The sequence below is a fragment of the Triticum aestivum genome, chromosome 7D (genome assembly GCF_018294505.1).
Source record: "Triticum aestivum cultivar Chinese Spring chromosome 7D, IWGSC CS RefSeq v2.1, whole genome shotgun sequence".
NCBI classification, from domain to species: domain Eukaryota; kingdom Viridiplantae; phylum Streptophyta; class Magnoliopsida; order Poales; family Poaceae; genus Triticum; species Triticum aestivum.
In genome coordinates, this window is record NC_057814.1 from 330,373,986 (window position 1) to 330,394,023 (window position 20,038).

Genomic DNA, 20,038 nt, shown 5'->3' on the forward strand with positions numbered 1-20,038 from the left:
CCTTGTGGAGCCTCCGACCACTGGCAGCTCCCCTCTCCCCAGGGAGACACCGGCCTCGTCATCGTCATCAGGCAGAGTGCGTAGGATGTCGGCCTTGCACAAGGGGGAGGTCTCCCCCGCCCCTTCGCGGGTCGCCTCCGAGTCGTGCTCCTCCTCCCCCTCCTCTTCTTCCCCCTCTCCCTCCTCACGAGACTCGCCGGAGGACACGTCCACCAGAGCCGTCATCGTCGGAGCACTCAAGGTCGCAGGCGGCACAAGCCCGCGCCCGTCAAAGATGGGCATGGCGGCGGCGACCTCTGCCCCATCTGGGCGGCGAAACAAGGGAACAAGGCAATTAGGCGGGTACGCTTGGTCGTCCCCAACCAAGGAGCAAAGAATAGAGTGCAATTCCTCATCAGAAAGGGGCTCCGGGCGCAGGCGGAGGTCATCCCCCTCGTCTCCGAGCTTGCACAAGGGGCGCGGGCGCGCTTGCAGGGGAGCCACGCGCTGCACCATGAATTCTTTGGCAATCATGGCCCCCGTCAGCTTTGCCGTCCTCGAATCGCCGGGCTTCAAGTCGGCAGTCATCCTCTCCAGCACCTGCGCCGCTCGAGGGTCGGTGAGCTTCACGCGAAGCCATCCCTCTTGGGACATAGGCATCTCTATCGGCAGCACCAGCCAGGGGTGGGAGCACTTGGCGTCCATTAGGACCCACTTGCTCCTGAAGCCCTCAGCCTTCTTCCCGGCCTTCGAGATGGCATTGGTCTTGCTGGCCGCGACGAAGCCAACGCACCCGGAGTGGCATCCCTCCTTGATCCGAAGGAAGAAGAAGTGGCACAGCAGCGCCACGTGTGAGTGTCAGAACCGGCGGATCTCGGGTAGGGGGTCCCGAACTATGCGTCTAAGGTCGATGGTAACAGGAGACAGGGGACACGATGTTTACCCAGGTTCGGGCCCTCTTTATGGAGGTAATACCCTACTTCATGCTTGATTGATCTTGATGAATATGAGTATTACAGGAGTTGATCTACCACGAGATCGTAATGGCTAAAACCCTAAAAGTCTAGCCTGTCTGACTATGATTATGATCATTGGTCTCTACGGACCTAGCCCACCGGTTTATATAGACACCGGAGGGACCTAGGGTTACATAAGGTCGGTTACAGAGAAAGGAATCTTCATATTATAGGCGCCAGGCTTGCCCTCCACGCCAAGTAGAGTCCCATCCGGACACGGGTAGAGTCTTCGGTCTTCGTATCTTCACAGCCCATCAGTCCGGCCCATGGCTAACAGGCCGGACACCCGAGGACCCCCTAGTCCAGGACTCCCTCAGTAGCCCCTGAACCAGGCTTCAATAACGAGCTATCCGGCACGCAGATTGTCTTCGCCATTGCAAGGCGGGTTCCTCTTTCCGAATACTCCAGAATAGTCTTCGAACGCAACGATCGTGTCCGGCTCTGCAACATAAGTACCATACACACACAGCCATAGAGAGTATAATATTTCACGAGTCTAATCTGCTGACCACTTTTTGTAACGTGGTATCACGCTAGTCCGGTCTTTATTTCGAACCATTTTTTGTCCTGCCGTTCCATGTTTTGAGGCACGGTTTTTATTGTCACGTCTTGTCGAAGCAGAGATCGTCTGCCCATATTGCAGGATTCTTATTAATGCGAACGTGGGTAACCCAACTGTTCCACTGGGAAGATTCCTTAAGAATAGGCAGGCTTTCAGGCTTAGGGGGAGGCGTTCGATACCCGTAGCCTTTATAAAGGAGCCAAGGGCCGTCTTTTCACGCCAAACCTCTCCTCAACCTTCCCAACCTCGAGTTCTAGCACCCAAGGTTCGACTTCATTGCCTCAAGCTTCCCAATTATGTCTGGACCTGGCCCACAGGGCCAATGGGTGGCTTCCTCTGTTACAGAGGAGGATATTGCGAAGCTCCGGGCGGCCAGATATCTAACCGCGGAGATGCCCCACAGGATTCGTACTCAAGGACAGGTTATTCCTACTCCCAGATCCGGCGAGCGGGTCCTATTCATCTCTCACTTCCTCCGAGGGCTAGGGTTCGCTCTTGACCCCTTTGTCCGGGGGCTCATGTTTTATTACGGACTAGATTTTCACGATCTAGCCCCAGATTCTTTCCTCCACGTCTCGGCGTTTATCATTACGTGCAAGGCTTTCCTCCGAGTTCCCCCACATTTCGGTTTATGGCTCAAGACCTTCAGTGTAAAGCCGAAGGTGGTCGACGGGAAACAGGCGGAGTGCGGCGGTGCTATAGTGAGTAAGCTCACCAACACTCTGTGGCCAAAAGGCTCTTTCGCCGAAACTTCCAACCAATGGCAGCGGGAGTGGTTTTACGTCACAGAACCCCGCGGTACCAAGTGGGCAGCTATACATGTGTTCCGTTCTGGCCCTCTGTTACAGCTTGCATCATGGATTAATAAGGGGCTGGACTAGGGATCAGTTGATGAAGTGCAGACTCTACAGATCCACATCTGAACCCTCCTTGAGAAGGACATCGATCTTGTCAACGTGATTCAAATCATGCTAGTCCGCCGAGTCCTGCCATGCCAGTGTAGGCCTCTCCGCATGTGGGAGTTCAACCCGGAAGGACCACGAACCCTCCAACACTTCTTCAGCACAACGCACAAAGGGATGTAGAAGTCGTTTTTCGGGAAACAAAAACAGTAGCCGGACACCACCAAGGATATCGACCTCGGCTGCAACCATCCGGATACCTCGGTAAGCGCTCAATTCTTGAACACTCTGTAGTTATGTGTGCCGCACTGCAATACTGACTAGAACTTATCTTTTCCAGGGCTGGATAAAGAAAGCGGAGTGAATTAGGTGTTCGGCCCCCCTTCCGGAAGACTCGGCGGATCCTGTACTAACAATGATGCTGGCCCCGACACCATACCAGATGCCTGCGGAGGAGGACAAAGTAGAAAGCAGGAGGACTCAAAGCGGCCTCCACCTCGACGGTATATCAGACATTGCGTCCGGGGGAATCAAAATTCCGTCGTCCGAAGACAAAAGTGAGGGAGAAGTCAAAGTCTCTTCCCCCCAGGGTAAGAAAAGGGCCACCTCCGAAGATTGGGAGGAGAGGGCTTCTAAGCGAGGCAAGGTGCCTCAGTCGGGGGGGCTCGGGCTTAAAGGATGGCATACTCCCATCATCCCATGATGAGAAGGAGCCTCTAACCGGATCGTAAGTGAACAAGGATGTTTGTAATCATATCCTATTCCTTTCCTGTTACCAAGGTAACATCTAGAATATTTTTTCATGCAGCTCGGCAAACAGTCTTGTTCACCAATCCTCTACCTCGGGAGATCTTCTTCCAGAGATGATGGAAAGCGAGACACCTCAGCCGGTCTCCTCACCCCATAAGATGGACGAATTTGAGGTATCATCCCGGAGGATCTCTCTTGATCAACAAGTGGTGCGAGGGGTGATGAAGACACTACCCAAAGGTGATACTTCGGTAACCCAGGGTCCGGGGGCCAACAATAAAGGCCCCGGACTGTCCGGTCTATAGCCGGAGACAACTCTGGGGACAGATAAACAGATCCCTTCTAAGGGAGACCGCACTCAAATAGCAGCTTCTGGAGGTCCAGAAGCGCCGGATACCTTGACGAACATGCTGTGACAGGCGTCCGTCTCGGAGGAACATTGTACCTTGATGGGCACAGTAGTTGAAAAGGTTCTGTCCGCGAAAAGCTGATTGAATGAAGCCTGCGCGAGCCTGCTAAGAGGCTTCGAGGTTTGTACTGTAATAGTTTTGATTGTGTCTTTTTCACAAACTGCACCTGTGTATAGGTAGTAGCCCCTGACACTCGGATTGGCTTCCCGACGGAGGCGATCGGAGGATCAAAAAAGTTATGTTCAGGAAATAATATGAAGAATTGGAACGCAGGCTATCACCTTCCTGGCATCCGCCCGGACTAAAGAAGTTGCCGATCTGGAGCGGAAGCTTGATGTGGCAGAGGATGACCTTACGCTTATCAACAGGCGTCTTGACGAGTCACAAGGTATGTTGTTGGGGCAGTCCTTACAAGCACATGCTTTGTAATTTAAGCATGAAGCAAAATATTGTATACTAAGATATGCATGGCTGCAGATGGTGCTGCCGCGGTTGAGATCCTTCGGGCTGAGTTGGCCCGGGCCAAGGAGCAGGCCCGGTTTGATAATGCGGCTTCCGAAAAGGCGTCTACCGAGTTCAAGGCCGAACAGGCTGCTCGGCGCCAGTGCGAGGAGAGAATATCCACGATGGCGCGTGAGCTGAAGGATACCGCTAGCCGCTGTGAATTTCTCGAGAAGGATAATAAAGCCAAAATGGCTGATCTTAAAAAGGCCTTACGGGAGGCGAAAGAAGCACGGTCCGAATCTAGAGCGGCCCGGGAGGAGATCCGACAACCTGGGGAGATCGCGACTGGTAAGCCCTTTCTATTGCAAACTAAGTTTGGCGATCCGGATTATGCTCCGCTTAATCAAGTGTGGAGTTCTCCAGACCCGTTATTGGACTTGCTGAAGAGTGCTTCCGATGTGGCGCGGTTTTATCAAGCGTAGGAAGGTCATGCAACGGAGAACCTTTTCTGGTCACAATTCGGTGCGTCCAAACGTCCACTGCTGCTGAACGAACAGATGATCCAATGGGCCGAGCTCCATAGACTATCCGGTTCTGTCATAAAGGACGCCGTGATCGGACTGTGGCTGAACGAGCCAATTCCGGATAGTTACTTTGGTTTGGTGCAGCGACTTGCTGATGCGGTACCGCGTATCGACGTCGTTAAGCGGTCAGCGTGCATTGAAGGTGCACGGATGGCCTTTGCTGGTGTCAAGACATACTGGGCGAAGATGAAGGCCACGGATATTGCAGCGAAGGGTCCACCCAAGGGCAAGGACCATCACGCACCGGAGCATTATTTCGAGGATGTCCTGGAGGGTGCCCGCTTGATAGACGGTCAATGCTCGAAAAACATGATATTCGAGTGAAATGTATGCAAATTTGTAAGGACAATATTATAATAAGGCTATTTTTGTAGTTTCGCCTAAAAATTGTGTTCCTCCTGTGCGACCGTTTTTGTTTTAACCTGAAAGTTTTCCAGTCATCGGCTTTAGCCCCCTCGTATAAAGTACGGGGGTGTTCGGAAAAGCATTTGATCACTCTTAACCCAACATCTTGGTCCATTAAGGAGGTGTAAATGCGGCGAACTAGGCAATCGGACTATAGGGCGTTAACACTTTCACTTAGCCATAGGAGTTTTATTGTGGGACTACGATATAGCCCCTGGTATGTATACTGCTTATTCCAGTATGGTGCATTACATATGTGACCTAAAAAGAAGGCCCTTCGTATAATACGGAGGAAATCGCGAGGATTTTGATAAGTCATCGAGTGGTTGACCAACTCTCGCCGCATCATGACAATCAGTTTTCGGCTTTCTCTACTGAGGTGCTTGACCAGATGAACCGGAAGCACAATCCCAGTAGTTCTCCCTTTACTACCCTAGCCGATAGAGCGGAACGTAGGGTAGCAAGCACAGGAGCCGGGCAACCCAACTATTGACCCAAGACATGATTCGAAGCTGATGCATATAAGGCCGAACTCGCGACGCCAAAGTATGCTATAAAGCTGTTCGGACTTGTCGGCAACTCATTTGTTCCCATACTGAGCCCCTGGTGATTTTTTAATCTGAGGTGTGTGAAGCATCCAAAGGAGAAAAATCCAGTTCTTTTAGAGAAAAGTGAATGCTGGATACGGATTATGTTCACTGGAACCTGAGTGATATGCCAATCATCATTTTATAGATAGTAAAGCTACCACCCCGGCTATTTGACATGCCAGGGGTCGACGGCTGAGGAAACATGCATTTTTATAGGCTCGCAAAATAGAGAGTGCGATCTACAAAAAATTGTTTTGGACCTCCTGTCGCACGTCTGCGCTGCCTTTTTTTGGTGGAAGGGCTCCTTTAACAGGAGTAGTCCCGGGGTGAATTTTCAAAACCGAACTTCAAGAGAGTCTGTGAGATGAACGGCCTTTGAGCCACATGTGGTAAAGGGTAAAAGAAAAAGTAGTTAGAGAAGAAAAGTATGGAGGTTATGGGAGTGCTTGTAGGCCCGTCCGTATAGTGCTTCTGCCGAAGCCCATGGTATTTTGAGTGCATAGTTATGTATGCGCGGTACAAATTTCGCATGTATATTAGGCGGGCGGCGGAAGCCGAACTGCTAGTCCAACTCTGAAATTGATCGGTCCTGATGAATGGAGACCGGCGGCTTAATGGCCGACAAGGTATGCATTTTGATAAGACCGCTTTGTACTTCGGCTAAAGTAGCCGTAGCTTGATCCTCTATCCGGAGGGGGCGTTTCTTGCACTCCCCTGTAGAGGTGTGTGTCGTGAATACCATGTTCACTGTGTTTACGTCGGGGGGAAATAGCTTCTGACCCCCGGCTTTCGGTTTGTTAGTCTCTTCATCGCCGCTATCACAGGGCGGCCTCTTCCCCTTGTGGCCGGCATTGAGCTTGCCGGCTTGTTTGAAGACCCAACAGCTTTTGTTGGTGTGATTAGCTGGTTTATCGGGGTTGCCATGAATCTGGCAGGGCCGATCCAATATCCTGTCTAAATTGGATGGTCCATCTCTGGTTGCCTTGAATGGCTTTTCCGTTGACCAGGTTTGGGGCCACTGAATCCGGCGTTAATCGCCGTGTAGTGTGTTCTTTCATTATCATTGCGACGTTCGTGTTTACTGCGTCGTGGCTTGCCATTGCCGTCTCGTACTTCGGAAGTGCTCGGATCGCTGGTGTTGTTGCTTCTGCGAGCGAGCCAGCTGTCTTCTCCCACGCAAAAGCGGGTCATTAGAGCGGTGAGGGCTGTCATGGATTTAGGTTTTTCTTGACCGAGGTGGCGGGTGAGCCACTCATCCCGGACGATGTGTTTGAAGGCCGGTAGGGCCTCTGCGTCCGGACAGTCGACGATTCTGTTCTTTTTAACTAGGAACCTAGTCCAAAGCTTCCTGGCTGACTCTCCGAGCTGCTGGACAATGTGACTTAAGTCATCGTCATCTGGTGGCCGGACATATGTTCCTTGGAAGTTATCGCGGAAGGTGCCTTCCAAGTCCTCCCAGCTGCCAATAGAATTTTCCGGTAGACTGTTTAACCTGTATCGAGCTGGTCCTTTGAGTTTTAACGGGAGGTATTTGATGGCATCGAGGTCATCTCCGCGGGCCATATGGATATGGAGAAGAAAATCTTCGATCCATACCGCTGGGTCAGTTGTTCCATCGTATGATTCGATGTTTACGGGTTTAAACCCTTTTGGGAATTCATGATCCATTACTTCGTCAGTGAAGCAAAGAGGGTGTGCGACGCCTCTATATTGGGCCACGCCGCGACGTAGTTCGGACGGAGTCCGTCTGCGGTTTTCGGCCCGGGCGTGCCTAGGTTTGTCACATCCGAATAAGTAGCCGTCGTCGCGTGTCGAGGCACGTCCTCGCGATCTATAGATCGATTTTATATGTCTTGCTTTACTATGCAGGTCCTGCCGAAGGTCACGTGTGTAACCTCGAGCTGGTTTGTCTCTGCCTTTACGGTGCGGTGGAGCGGTGTGGTGTTCGGCTTCAGGTTCCGCTTTATCCCGACCGCGTGGTACAGGTTCCGTCGCCTCCTCATCAAACTGAGGTAGCAATCTGCGCCTCGGGTGACCTTTTGTTGGGTGCTTGAGGCCGTATTCTTCGGCTGCTAGGATATCTGTCCATCTATTGTTGAGCAGATCTTGGTCAGCTTGAAGCTGCTGCTGCTTCTTTTTCAGGCTCCTTGCAGTGGCTGTTAGCCGGCGTTTAAAACGCTCTTGCTCGAGGGGTTCTTCAGGCACAATGAATTCTCGCTGTCGAGGCTCTCCTCATCCTCAGAGATTGGAAGATAATTACTGTCCTCCGAGTCTTCATGTGTGGCCTGCTTGTCAGTGCTAATGTGCTCGTTTTCCCGTTCATCTTGTTCGGAGGCTGCCTCGACAGGGTCCTCATTCTCTCCGGCCTCGTCCGGAGTATTATTTTCTCTGGTGCCGGTGTTTCTATCTTTTGCACGATGTGACTTAGAACGGCACCGCTGATGCTGGCGTCTGGGCTGTGTCCCGGGAGGTTTATCTTCAACTGGATCATCTTTGTCATCGTCATTAGTTTCTTGAGGTGTATCCACCATGTATACGTTGTGCGAAGAGGTGGCGTCCAACGTCTGGTGAACGGCGGGTTTTGGCTCTGCTCCTCATCGGCATCGTCGTCCAAACCGTCGATGTCTTCGGAGTCGTAATCGAGCATGTCGGTTAGATCTTCGACAGTGGTTGTGAAGTGGGCGGTGGGTGGGACATGAAATTCTCCATCATCAGCCTCCAGCTCAAACCGGATTTAATTCGGCTGAGAGTCCTCTGCTAGAGATAGATTCTTTAACAAGTTCAGCACATCGCCTAAAGGTGAGTGCCGGAAGATGTCCGCGGCGCTGAATTCGGCGATTGAATACGCGGACGCACATGGCTCGGAACTTATAGCCGGAAACGAGTCCGAGGTTCCGGTGACACAGACCTCACCCGAGGTTAGGTCTGTGTGCGGCTCGAACGCTGCAGAGTCTGCGGCCTCCGTGGCGGAGTTGAGCTTCCCGTCCTCGGATGGCGCGATCTGCTCTGGATCTAAGGCCAGAGCGGTTACACGTGCGGTTTCTTGAGTATGGTCTGATGACAGATTTAAGTCGTGATCATCGTGGCGACGGGGACCGACTTCTGCGGTCCCGAATTCGTTGAAGATCAAGTCTCCGCGGATGTCCGCGATGTAGTTCAAGTTCCCGAATCTGACCTGATGGCCAGGGGCGTAGCTGTCGATCTGCTCCAGATGGCCAAGCGAGTTGGCTCGCAGTGCGAAGCCGCCAAACACGAACATCTGTCCGGGGAGGAAGGTTTCTCCTTGGACAACATCGTTGTCGATGATTGAAGGGGCCATCAAACCTTTTGAGGATGGCACAGTGGAACTCTCAATGTAAGCACCAATGTCGGTGTCAAAACCGGCGGTTCTCGGGTAGGGGGTCTCGAACTGTGCATCTATGGTCTTTGGTAACAGGAGACGGGTGACACGATGTTTACCCAGATTTGGGCCCTCTCTATGGAGGTAATACCCTACTTCTTGCTTGATTGATCTTGATGAATATGAGTATTACAGGAGTTGATCTACCACGAGATCGTAATGGCTAAAACCCTAAAAGTCTAGCCCGTCTGACTATGATTATGATCATTGGTCTCTATGGACCTAGCCCACCGGTTTATATAGACACCGGAGGGACCTAGGGTTACATAAGGTCGGTTACAGAGAAAGGAATCTTCATATTATGGATGCCAGGCTTGCCCTCCATGCCAAGGAGAGTCCCATCCGGACACAGGTAGAGTCTTTGATCTTCGTATCGTCGCAGCTCAGCAGTTCGGACCATGGCTAACAGGCCGGACGCCCGAGGATCCCCTAGTCCAGGACTCCCTCACCACGGACGGCATCACTCCAACATATGCCTCACGGTAGAATGCGAAGATCGATAGGAGGAGGATGGAGTTGGGGTGAATATGGAGAGCGTGGATCTTATAGTGGCTGAGGACAGAGTAGAAGAAGTCAAAGAAGGGGGTAACCAACCCGGCGGCGATGCCGCTCAAGAAGAAGGGGTAGAAAGTGCTGCCAGGGGCCTCAGGCTCGGTGGAGCCGACCCAGAGCACAGTCTTGCTCTTCTCATCGCCCTCCGCTGTCATCAGGCGCACGGTGGCAAGGTTCTTCTCCGACATGCTCGGCGCGTCGAGCGCGGGCTCGTACCAGGATGGTGGAGGAATAGCCCGGGCTTTCTTGGGCGCCATCGACGGCGAGCTCGAAGGGGAATAGGGTGGATCTGGAGTCTCTCGAAGCGAAGGGCAAGAAAGGAGATCTGGAGCAAGACGAAGGAAGGCAATGAAGGCAAATATAGCCCGCGCTAGTCTTTTGTCCATCGGGCAGTTGCCGAGCCAGCGTGGGGAAGCGGAGACGCCCACGTCCAATCAATCGCCATGCGTCAAGCGGGGCCGCAAGCTGTTTGATACGGGGCTAACCCGGTGTAGGCCGATCTTTCATGATTGGAGTGGGTTCCCTCGAAAAACACAATGAACACGGGGATGAACGGAGAGAAATCACAAGGGGGAACACTCAAGAACAAGTCCAATCACACATCCACTAGACAATCAAACACACAAGATCCACAAGGTACATTGATGCGGAGCATCCCAAGGTCATCCCCATGGACCTACCATCGTCTCATCAAGTGCCTAGTGGACCCATGACTCGATCACGTGCAAGAGCTCTCGAGACCGAGGTGACATCTCTCCTCTCACAATTCCACTTCGATGACCATGAGACATGGCTACTACCTCAAACGGAGACATTGTGCATACTCAGGTATCAAGGAGTTAGCCATGGAGACGCCAAGGAGCAAGGAGAATCCGAAGAGGAAGATGGACGTGAAGACGGAGAAGAAAAATGGCTAAGTCAGCAGAAGCCCGGACGATCCGGACCGCCGTCCGGCGATCCGGCCTCAGCCCGGATGATCCGGACCCCGGCCCGGACGATCCGGCTAAGATGCCCAACGACACCCGAAGCTTCAACATGAAGCCGGATCATCCAGACCCAGGCCCGGATCATCCGGCCACACCCGGACGTCCGGACCCGGACCCGGACATCCGGCCCTTCCGCAGCTGCTCCAACACAACCAGATCATCCGGACGCCGACCCGGATCATCCGGACCCCCGAAGCCCGGATCATCCGGACCAACTCCCGGATCATTCGGCCACCGCCTGCGTGCGTGACCTGGGCCGAGGCCCGTGTACCCGTTTCGTCCCCTCACTTACCCCTTCGCCCTTGGGCTATAAATAGACCTTCTCCTCCCCAATTTTTAGGGTTAGCAAAGTAGTAGCTCATATGTGAGGATAGCTTTTGCTCATCCATACGGATCGTCTCCTCGAGAGTGACCGCGGCCCCTCTACGGAGAAGATCCCCTTGGATTCAAGACCCCCTCTTGGCTGGCCCCATCAAGACCTCCTTACGGAGAAGAACCGGTTACCGTTTGTATCGTCCGTTGTTGACTTTGGATCTTGTATCTTACCTTTGTGTTCATCGATCTAGCGCATGTGTGATCTATTCTTGTTGGTTGAGTGATTCTCTCGTGTTTCCTCTTGTGTTTTCCCTCATTTACCCCTCGTGTTCTTCGTGTTCATCGTCGGGATCCGCTCCTTTCGTGAAAGATCGACCATCTAGGGTTCCACCCTACATCATCTTGGTATCATGAGCCACGTTGATCACGATTTCGGAGCCTCCCCTCTTCGTTTTCTAGCTTGATTTTGTTGTTTTCATCCTAATCTGAAAATCCCCACAAAAATAGCCCCAATTTTTTTTGTGATTTGTGAGTTTTGATGACGTTTTGTTGGTTTTGATCAGTGAGTTTGTTGTGTTGCAAGTGGATCTAGCCTTCCCTCACCATCTCCACCTCGCAATCCCTCCAAAATCCGCGAAATCCCCGAATTTGTGGTCGTTTTCGAGTTCATCCCGAGCCATCCCCGAGCGAGATTGACCTGCCCGGATCATCCGGCTGTTTGCCCGGATCATCCGGATCCGCCCGGATCATCCGGCTCCTGGCCCGGATCATCCGGCTTCTTCTGTCGAAACTGCATTTCCTGCAGTTTTTGACCACCGCCACCTACGCCTCCGCATACCCACTTCGACCACCACCACCTAACTTCCGCAAACCCTCCGGAAACCCTTCCAATACCCCAAACCATACCACCAATTGACCGCTACCTATTCCGACAATTTTTGTCACGTTTGGTTTTGAGAATTTGAGTTGTGGCTCACCGTTTCCTCTCGTGTTTCGGCTACATAGGGACGGTTCGACATCAACATCACCACCGCTCATCTTCGCCAAGGACTACTACGAACGACTACACCCTTGTGGTATCAACTTCACATTGGTATCATCTTGGTATTGTGATCTCATCATACTCTCTTGCATTTGCATTGATAACCCCATAGCCTTACTTTTGTGTAGCTTTCCCATCGAGACTAGCCTTTGAGTATTGCCGGCAACGTGACTTGTACACATTAGTGATCATACTTCCCATAGCATACATACTATCATCGTGTTGCATATCTTGGAATCATCTCTTGTGTCACAAAGTTGTCATTGCATACACAATTGCTATCTTGGTTCGTGAAGCATTGCATGAGAAAAGAGCTCAAACAACAAAGAGCCAAACAAGCTTTTAAGCAAAAGGGAAAGATAAGCAATAAGCTTATAAGCAAGAACCATAGCATCATACAACATTAAGATTGTCATACTCGATCATCTTGGATCATATCTCCGGAACATCATACATAGAGCATACTTGGGATAGAAGTCGTTGCATTTTTGCTTAGTAGGTTGTGCACAAGTTCGTATCCGCCTATTGTGCAATCGTGCTAGCATCTCTCTAGTGTTGTGCAACAAGAGCATTTTCGTGGATTCCACATTTTGGCTCACCCTTGGTTGCACGACCCCATTTATCTTTCCGTGTGTTGTGTTTCTGTGTACCATATCTTGCTATTGGTCTACTTGTTGCATTTACAAGTCGCGAATCTTCTCCAACATTATTGAATCTTGCTTACATTCGCATCAAAAATTATGCCACCACCCTAACCAAGCTCCACCATAAGCTTTTACTTGTGTAGGTGTGAGGAACCGACAAGAATTGGTACCAATGTGCTATTTCCTTGTTACACATTGGAGTGATCTTTGATCCATCTTCAACATCGGTCAAGGTACATTTGGTATTGGTTCTTCTTTTTCTCCCACTCACATATCTTTTTTTTGGAATGATGGATAGGCCAAGTACTTCTACCAATCCAATTTTCTTGGAGCAAGACACCGACATGACTTCCTACGTCACCAAGACGCAACTATTTGGCGCACACCGAGCTTTGCATCAAGAACAACTTGCTTTGGGCGACCGCATCGACAACCTCGCCACCGACGTACGACAATCCGAGCAACATACAAGAGACTACTTCGACAAATCCATGAGTTCCCTCAAAGAAGATATCCGAACCATGATGGTCCGCTCTTCTACAACTTCGTCCTCTTCAAGACGGAGCCGCTCAACTCGACACTCCGACGACACCCTCTCCGGTTCAAGTACACCGACATCGAACACTCTTCGTCGTGCCGCGTGTCAAGACCGTCAAGCTAACCGCAATCCTCTACACGACACCGACTCTCAAGAGCATCGACATCGTCAAAACCAAGCTGCTTTCGCACAAGCACAAGAACGGCAATGCCAACGACAACAAGAACAAGAGGAGCGAGCGCGACAACATCAAGATGCACAAGACGCCGAGGCGCAACGTCAAGAACAACAACTACGTGAAGCTCAAGCACTTGAGGTGCAACGTGCCCTTCACGATTCAAGTCGTGCCGTAGCCAATCGAGGCCGACAAGCTCGACTACATCAAGAAGCACTTCGCGACGAAGCTCAAGAAAGTATTTTCCAAGCACGTGTGCGTCGACAAGCTCTTCGTCAAGATCAACAAGCTCCTCGTCAAGATAGACAAGCTCCTACTCAAGCGAGACAAGAACGTCAATCCATCGAGAGCAACAAGACAATGGACCCCCTCCTCGCCAAGAGCAACATGAGGAAGACAACCCTCCTCGCCAAGAGCAACATGAGATTGTCAATCCTCACTGACATGGGCGTCATCATCCCCGACCCCAACACAATGAAGAGCAACGATATGGCAAGCTAAAGTTCACCATGCCCAAGTTTACCAGAAGCAATGACCCGGAAGAATACATATCATGGGCATTGAAGGTTGACAAAATCTTCCGCTTGCACAACTATGAAGAAGAGAAGAAGATCGCAATGGCATCCCTCAAATTCCAAGACCACGTCCTCATTTGGTGGGAACAAGTCATGGAGCGCCAAGCGGCAAGAGGTGAACCACCCATCACCACTTGGGCACAAATGAAGGATGTCATGAGAGCACGATTCGTACCAAACTACTACAACTGCGACCTCTTCAAGAAACTCCAACAACTCAAGCAAGGAACCAAAAGCGTTGAAGAATACTACAAGGAAATGGAGATTTCCATGATACGAGCCAATGTCAAAGAAGATGATGAGCAAACTATGGCGCATTTCTTGAATGGACTCAATCACTTTATCAAGAGGATTGCCGACTTCCAACCATACTCGACCCTCATCGAGCTAGTGCATCAAGCTACGAAAGCGGAACGGCAAGTCCAAGACGACTTCAAGTATGCCAAGTTCTCATCCAAGTCCTACGGCTTCTCCAACAATCAAGCTTCGACGACTCCCACTACAAGCAACGGCAACAAGTCAAGTTACAAGAAAGCTTCGACAAGCTCAAGTTGTCCTCCTACTACAAGCAACAACAAGAAAGCTTCATCATCATCTACCCCAACCGATGAGACCATCAAGACAAGTTCCATCAAATGCTTCACATGCGGAGGCCGAGGCCACATGTCCTTCGAGTGCACAAACAAGCGCACCATGATCCTCAACGACGACGGAACCTATGACTCCATGAGTGAAGGAGAAATGGAAGCCCTTGAGCAAGTGGCCATGCACCGACAAGTGAACAATGATGAAGAATATGATCACATCTTTTGTGACGAAGACTCAAGTCCCGCTCTTGTTGTCTCCAAGGTCTTGACTCTTCAACATCAACAAGATGAAGATCAAAGGTGCCATATTTTCCACACCAAGGCCGGAATCAATGGAAGGTCCGTGAAGGTCATCATCGATGGAGGAAGTTGCCATAACTTAGCAAGTGAAGAACTATGCTCCAAACTCCAATTGGTCAAGATGAAGCACCCGCACCCCTACAAGGTTCAATGGCTAAGCGACACCGGCACCATCCAAGTCGAGTATAGAATACAAGTCTCTTTCAAGATTGGCGCCTATGAAGACACTTTGGAGTGTGATGTCCTTCTGATGACCATGTGCCACCTCCTTCTTGGACGGCCATGGCAATTTGACCGAGGTGTCATTCACAATGGGCGTACAAATCACTATAGCTTCAAGATGAAAGGGAAAGAGTTTGTGGTACATCCTATGTCTCCAAGCCAAGTGCTCGCCGACAAGCAAAACACCCATCGTGGAGAGAATAGTGAGAGAGCAAACCACCAAAAAGAGAGTGAGCGCCACAAGCCCAAATTGAGTGCATCCACGATGAGCGACAAGCAAACCTTAGTTCTCTTTGCCACCAAACGTCAGATGAGAGAAGTGTGTGAGAACCCATCAACTGTCCTACACTATGTCCTATTGTGCAAGGACGAGGAACCAACAACTAACAACTCTCACAATCTTCCTCCAGTGTTATCCTCTTTATTGCAGGAATTCCAAGATGTTTTCCCCGATGAGCTACCTCCGGGTCTACCTCCACTACGAGGCATTGAGCACCGAATCGATCTCATCCCCGAAGCGCCGCTTCCAAACAAAGCTCCCTACCGCATCAACCCCGAAGAAACCAAAGAAATACAAAGGCAAGTAAAGCATCTCATAGACCATGGTCATGTGCGTGAAAGTTTGAGTCCTTGTGCCGTACCGGTCATTCTTGTGCCAAAACGAGACGGTAGCTTTCGCATGTGTTCCGATTGTAGACCTATCAATGCTATCACCGTTCGTTATAGGTACCCCATTCCACGCCTTGATGATATGCTTGATGAACTTAGCGGTGCCACTATCTTTTCCAAAATTGATCTTAAAAGTGGTTACTATCAAATCCGCATACAAGAGGGTGATGAATGGAAAACCGCTTTCAAAACAAAGTTTGGTCTATATGAGTGGTTAGTCATGCCTATGGGTTTATCGGAAGCACCCGGTACTTTCATGCGTCTTATGCATTATGTGTTTCGCCCTTACATTGGTGAATTTGTTGTTGTCTACTTTGATGATATCCTTGTTTTTAGCAAATCTCTCAAAGAGCATGTCACCCACCTTCGCACCGTGCTACAAACTCTTCGAAAAGAGCAACTTTATGCTAATATGGAAAAATGCCTCTTTGGTGTTGATAAGCTTGTTTTCTTGGGTTTCGTAGTATCTTCTAAGGGTGTTCATGTTGATGAATCTAAGATCAATGCTATTAAAACTTGGCCCCAACCAACCAATTTGCAACAAGTGCGTAGTTTTCTTGGTTTAGCCGGTTTCTACCGTAGATTTGTGAAGGATTTTAGCACCATTGCTTCACCTTTGCATGCTTTGAGTAAGAAAAATGCACCGTTTGTTTGGGGAACATCCCAAGATATCGCTTTCAATGAGCTTAAGAATTTGCTTACTCATGCTCCCGTGCTTGCATTACCCAACTTTGACAAACCTTTTGAAATTCATTGCGATGCTAGTGGTAATGGCATAGGAGGTGTGTTAACGCAAGAGAAGCGCCCCATTGCATATTTTAGTGAGAAACTCTCCGGAGCGCAACTCAATTATCCCATCTATGACAAAGAGCTATATGCTTTAGTGCGAGTTTTGCATGAATGGGAACATTACCTTCGCCCTCATGAGTTCATCATCCATACCGACCATGAAACGCTTAAATACCTTAAGGGTCAAACTAAGTTGAACAAGCGTCATGCTAAGTGGAGTGAATTTATTGAGTCTTTCCTTATGTCATCAAGTATATTAAAGGTAAGGAAAATGTTGTGGCGGATGCACTTCCCCGTATATGCATGCTTGTTACTCAACTTGAGTTAAATGTCATTGGCTTTGAGCACATAAAAGACTTGTATGAGCATGATCCTACATTTGCTATTCCTTATGCCAAGTGTTGACGCATACTTCTTGGGATACGATACTACATCAAAGATGGATATCTTATGAGAGCTAACAAACTTTGCATTCCCGAGTCTTCTCTTCGTTTGTTACTTTCGCAAGAATCTCATGGAGGAGGACTAATGGGACATTTTGGACGCGACAAGACCCTTGCTACGCTCTCCAAGAACTACTTTTAGCCAAAGATGTTTCGTGACGTCAACTGCTTCACCAACCGATGCTCTACGTGTCGCAAAGCTAAGTCTAAAGCTCAATCTCATGGATTATATATGCCTCTTCCAATTCCATTCCAACCATGGGAAGATATTAGCATGGATGTTGTGCTTGGTTTGCCTCGAACTCGAAATGGCAAGGATTCCGTTTTTGTTGTTGTGGACCGATTCTCTAAAATGGCACATTTCATTCCTTGCAACAAGATAGACGATGCTTCACATGTTGCCAATCTCTTTTGTAGGGAAATCTTGCGACTTCATGGAGTGCCAAAGACGATTGTCTCAGACCGTGACGTCAAGTTCTTGAGTTACTTTTGGAAGACCTTATGTGCCAAGCTCGGAATCAAGCTACTATTCTCCACGGCATATCATCCACAAACCGACGGCCAAACGGAGGTGACAAACCGTACGCTCTCCACCCTTCTTCGCGTGCTAATCAAGAAGAACATCAAGGAGTGGGAGGAGTGCCTACCTATCGCCGAGTACTCCTACAACCGAGCAAGACACAAGACTACCGGCAAGTCCCCCTTCGAGGTCGTCTATGGTTTCAACCCGTTGTCCCCATTGGACATCCTACCCCTACCACTCCAAGAGCGCACAAACATGGACACGAGTGCCCGAGTCAACCACCTCAAGAAGATGCATGAAGATACACGGCACACCATTGAGCGCCAAGTACAACGACTCGCGACCAAGCTCAACGTCAACAAGCAACCCATGATATTCAACATTGGAGATCTTGTGTGGCTACACCTTCGCAAGGAATGCTTCCCCAAGGAACGCAAGTCCAAGCTTCTACCACGAGCCGATGGACCATTCAAGGTGCTTGCATGCTACAACAATAACGCATCAAAGATCGACATCCCACGTGACAAGTACTCGGTGAGCGACATCTTCAACGTCACAGATCTCTCCCCGTACCACGGTGATGAGGATTTCGATCCGAGGTCGGATCTTTCCCAAGGGAGGGGAGATGATGCGGAGCATCCCAAGGTCATCCCCATGGACCTACCATCGTCTCATCAAGTGCCTAGTGGACCCATGACTCGATCACGTGCAAGAGCTCTCGAGACCGAGGTGACATCTCTCCTCTCACAATTCCACTTCGATGACCATGAGACATGGCTACTACCTCAAACGGAGACATTGTGCATACTCAGGTATCAATGAGTTAGCCATGGAGACGCCAAGGAGCAAGGAAAATCCGAAGAGGAAGATGGACGTGAAGACAGAGAAGAAAAAGGGCTAAGTCAGCAGAAGCCCAGACGATCCGGACCGCCGTCCGGACGATCCGGCCTCAGCCCTGATGATCCAGACCCCGGCCCGGACGATCCGGCTAAGATGCCCAACGACACCCGAAGCTGCAACATGAAGCCGGATCATCCGGACCCAGGCCCGGATCATCCGGCCACACCCGGACGTCTGGACCCGGACCCGGACATCCGGCCCTTCCGCAGCTGCTCCAACACAACCGGATCATCCGGACGCCGACCCGGATCATCCGGACCAACTCCCAGATCATCCGGCCACCGCCTGCGTGCGTGACCTGGGCCGAGGCCCGTGTACCCGTTTCGTCCCCTCACTTACCCCTTCGCCCCTTGGGCTATAAATAGACCTTCTCCTCCCCAATTTTTAGGGTTAGCAAAGTAGTAGCTCATATGTGAGGATAGCTTTTGCTCATCCATACAGATCGTCTCCTCAAGAGTGACTGCGGCCCCTCAACGGAGAAGATCCCCTTGGATTCAAGACCCCCTCTTTGGTGGCCCCATCAAGACCTCCTTATGGAGAAGAACCGGTTACCGTTTGTATCGTCCGTTGTTGACTATGGATCTTGTATCTTACCTTTGTGTTCATCGATCTAGCGCATGTGTGATCTATTCTTGTTGGTTGAGTGATTCTCTCGTGTTTCCTCTTGTGTTTTCCCTCGTTTACCCCTCGTGTTCTTCGTGTTCATCGTCGGGATCCACTCCTTTCGTGAAAGATCGGCCACCTAGGGTTCCACCCTACATCATACATGAACAACAAAGGGAAAGATACAAGGTAAAGTTCATCTCCATGAGGAGGTCTTGAAGGGGGGGCGCCCAAGAGGGGGTCTTGATGATATATCCCGCAGGATCTTCTCCTAGATGGAGGTCTTGGCCTCCATAAGGAGTAGTAGTCTCTCTCTCTCTCTCAAGAGTAGAGTGGTACAAGGAGCAAGGCTCTCTATCAAATGAGCTATCACTTTGCTAACCCTAGAAAGGAGAAGGGGGAGGTCTATTTATAGTCTAAGCCTCGAAGGGTAAGTGGAAAGGGATACGTGGGCCTCTGGCCCGTGGCTGTGCGCAGGCAGGCGCCGGATGTCCGGGCTAGGGGCCGGATGTCTGACCGTTCGTGGGGCGCCGGATGTCCGGGGCTCACGCCGGATGTCCGGGCTGAAGTGGCCAAGCTTCGGGTGCGTTCTATCATCGGCGCCGGATTTCCGGGGGAAGGGCCCGATTTCCGGGCTGGGCCGGATGTCCGGGCTATGGCCGGATGTCCGGGGCCTGTAGGTTCTTGGCGGCTGGGCGGCTGCTGTGGGTGAGGTTCCAGGGGCCGGATGTCCGGGGTCCTGGCCGGATGTCCGGGTCCTGGGAGCTGTCTCCGTCTTCTTCTTCCGTCGTCGCTTCCATGCTTCTCTCGCAGATGGTGTAGTTGTTCCTTGGCGCTTGCACTCCTCCTCATCGTCCGTAGTGTTTTGACAATACCTATGCATGCACACGAGTGGAGTGTCAAGTAGTATACCATCCTCGAAGGTGTCAAGTGAGCACGTGTAAAGGAGATGATTCTCCTTTGTGTATGTGAAGTAGATGTCGCACGTGTCACTCGCCGAATGGACTCTTGACATGGTGATGTCCATAGGATGCTCCGCATCATCTCCCCTCCCTTGGGAAAGATCCGACCTCGGATCGAAAGCCAAATCACCATGGGAAAGAGATGGCTTTGCCGTGTAAAAGTGGACGTTC